Source organism: Aythya fuligula, chromosome 9, assembly GCF_009819795.1.
Source record: "Aythya fuligula isolate bAytFul2 chromosome 9, bAytFul2.pri, whole genome shotgun sequence".
NCBI classification, from domain to species: domain Eukaryota; kingdom Metazoa; phylum Chordata; class Aves; order Anseriformes; family Anatidae; genus Aythya; species Aythya fuligula.
The window spans coordinates 2,198,194-2,201,807 of record NC_045567.1 but is presented as its reverse complement, the minus strand read 5'-3'; positions in this window follow the sequence as shown (position 1 = coordinate 2,201,807).

Below are 3,614 nucleotides of genomic sequence, written 5' to 3'. Positions count from 1 at the left end.
TTATGAACATGGCATCATGCATTACTTAAGACTAAAGTAGGTATCATAAGGGATGAGTGTGTTTGGGTTTTGCTGTTTACTTAACTTTTGATAAAGAGTTTGGTAGCAAATTTAAATGTCTATCAGAATCAGGAAGAGCGAGTTTTGTGTCTCTAAAAGCATATCAAGAGGAACTGTGGTATATGATAGAGCTTTTATATTATATCACAAATGCGACTTTTAAATTAAGATGTACTTCTCTTGCATAATTAAAAAAAAAAAACAAGCTGAATTATGCTTCAAAAAGCAGATTATTTCCCTTTTAAGTATATAAGGCAACAGAAGAAGATCACATGTACAGAATGTAACCGAATACAATATATTTGTCTTGACGTTAGACACAGAAAATAAAATAATGTCTATGTTAGAAAGCAAGAGGGACTGCATTTTAAATCCATAAATTATTTATTACTTGATGTAAATGAATTGAATTGACAGTCTTGTATTGCTCATATGTAATATCTTTGTTACCAGGGTTTAAAACCCGATTACAAAGAACCAAGCAGTTACTAGTGTGCTAGTGTGAGTGCTGTCTTTAGAGGTATAAACAGAGATGAGGTCTTGTATGTACTGGGAATAGTCAAATGGAGTTGTCCTATCGTTGTAAAAGGTGACAGCCTGCAGAGAGAGAACAAGGTTTAGAAAAAATAGAAGTAGACACTGAGGTGTTGTCTGCATCTTGAAAAGTAAACTGAACAGTCAATGATCTGTGTCATTTAAATGTGGAATTCAAGTCCCTCTTTCAGAGAGTACTTCTCATTTCTGATCTCGTTTAAAAAAAATTTAAAAAAAAAAAAAAAAAAAAAGCTTCTCAAACTCTGTCAGTTCTGTTTGAGATTAAAATGCCCTGACAGTATGAATGAGGAAGCATCCAGCTGGAATAATTCTGGTGGTTAGATTCCACTTGATTAACCAAAAATTAAATCCTACTGGCCATGTGAAGTTTTTAGCAAGCTCATTGTTTAATAAATATTAAACGTTTTCATATTTCTAAAGATGATTGTTTTTAACAACTTTTTAATATTTCAGTTTTTATTACTTACATTCAACTTGTTTTGCAGAATACAAGAGGAGCGTGATGAACGACATAAAACAAAAGGTAGATTGAGTCGTTTTGAGCCACCCCAGTCAGATTCAGATGGCCAGCGTCGTTCAAGTGAGTAGATGTTGGTTTTTTAATGTTGGTTTGGCCTGTAAGATTTGTTGACTAAAACATATGTACTTTCTATTTATTTAGTGGATGCTCCTTCAAGAAGAAACAGATCATCTGGTGGTAATATAGATTCTTTTCTCATTCAGTATAATGTTGTCACTTCAATGTGTACCAAGGATTATGACTTTATTTCCCCCTTCTATCACTGTAGTACTGGATGATTATGCACCAGGATCACATGATGTTGGAGATCCAAGCACAACAAATTTGTATCTTGGAAACATTAATCCTCAAGTAAGTTGGAGCTATGCTGTGAAGCATAGCTTTGGCGTATTTGGGTCCAGCTGAAATTCTTAAAGTTCAACAAGGCCAAGTGCCGGGTCCTCCACCTGGGGTGCAATAACCCCAAGCAGAGCAACAGGCTGGGAGATGAGTGGTTGGAGAGCTGCCAGGCAGAGAAGGACCTGGGAGTGATGGTGGATAGTTGGTTGAATATGAGCCAGCAGTGTGCTCAGGTGGCCAAGAAGGCCAACGGCATCCTGGCTTGCATAAGAAACAGTGTGACCAGCAGGGCTAGGGAGGTGATCGTCCCCCTGTACTCGGCTCTGGTGAGGCCGCACCTCGAGTACTGTGTTCAGTTTTGGGCCCCTCGCTACAAGAAGGACATCGAGGTGCTTGAGCGGGTGCAGAGAAAGGCGACGAAGCTGGTGAGGGGCCTGGAGAACAAGTCCTACGAGGAGCGGCTGAGGGAGCTGGGCTTGTTCAGCCTGGAGAAGAGGAGGCTCAGGGGCGACCTTATCGCTCTCTACAGGTGCCTTAAAGGAGGCTGTAGTGAGGTGGGGGTTGGTCTGTTCTCCCACGTGCCTGGTGACAGGAAGAGGGGGAATGGGCTAAAGTTGAGCCAGGGGAGTTTTAGGCTGGATGTTAGGAAGAACTTCTTTACCAAAAGGGTTGTTAGACATTGGAATGGGCTGCCCAGGGAAGTGGTGGAGTCACCATCCCTGGAAGTCTTGAAAAGACGTTTAGATGTAGAGCTTAGGGATATGGTTTAGTGGGGACTGTTAGTGTTAGGTCAGAGGTTGGACTCAATGATCTTGAGGTCTCTTCCAACCTAGAAATTCTGTGATTCTGTGATTCTTTTTCCTTCATTTTTATTTTAAGCCATACGCGTATGTTTAATCTGATATGAGGTAACAGTTGTCAATTGTAGAGACAGTATTCTTTTGAATAAATGCTCTTAACATGATGCTGCAAAAAATAAGGTTAAAAATATTGTTACTAGATGCAAAAATACTGAGTGAAAATTATTTTTCCATTAATATCTCATTGTGGGAAGGATAGTATCTCAAATTTGATTGTGCTTTGTTTAGAATTCAGTCTTCTTGTTACTACTGTTCTGCAGTAGGTTTAGTAGGTGAGGTATTGATGAAGAGTTAAACTCTTCATCAAAAGATGAAAAGAGTTACTCTTTAACTTTTTGTTAAACTGAGAGAATTAAAATCTTCACGTGCAGACACTAATATGAAATGGAATTGCATAGAAGTATAGCAACAAGATACTACCTTCTACTTCTCTTCCTCTAGATGAATGAAGAGATGTTATGTCAAGAATTTGGACGCTTTGGACCATTAGCAAGCGTTAAAATCATGTGGCCAAGAACTGATGAAGAAAGAGCAAGAGAAAGAAATTGTGGCTTTGTTGCATTTATGAACAGGAGAGATGCTGAAAGAGCATTAAAGAATTTAAATGGTAAACATTTTTTTCAATTTTTTAATTATCTGTTTAGGAACGTTGAGGAGTAACTGAGCATGTCTTCAGGTTCTTTGTCAGACTGGTGATAGATGTAATGCAACTGTTTTTCCTGAGGAATCCAGGAAAAGAATTGGAAATACTGGGAGTTTAAACTGTAGTAGATAGGACGCTAGCAGTGTTTTTAGTTTACAATGGCTGTTTTACTGACATGAAACTATAGCATATACAAGGGTGTTGCATTACTAGATGTAAAATTGCTAACTGTTTTGCAGATGTGAAGGAGAGGTAATGTTTTTTCTCTGCTCTGAGAACAGATTCATTAAAGAAGGAATCTGTATTACTTGCAGTTTACCAATAATGAACAAGTTCAATAATGAACTTCTTGTGCATAAGTTTGACTAATGCACAACAAGTAATTCTCAGTAATTGGTGATAAATAGGCCCTTTACTTTTGAATAATGGTTAAATTTCTAATATTACTACAAATATTAGTATTTATTACCTAAATATTGCACTTGCACAGAGAAGTCTTGATTGATGCAGAACCAGTTTATAACAGCTGTTTTTGCTTTTCTCAGGCAAGATGATAATGTCCTTTGAAATGAAGCTAGGCTGGGGCAAAGCTGTACCTATACCACCACATCCAATATACATTCCACCTTCTATGATG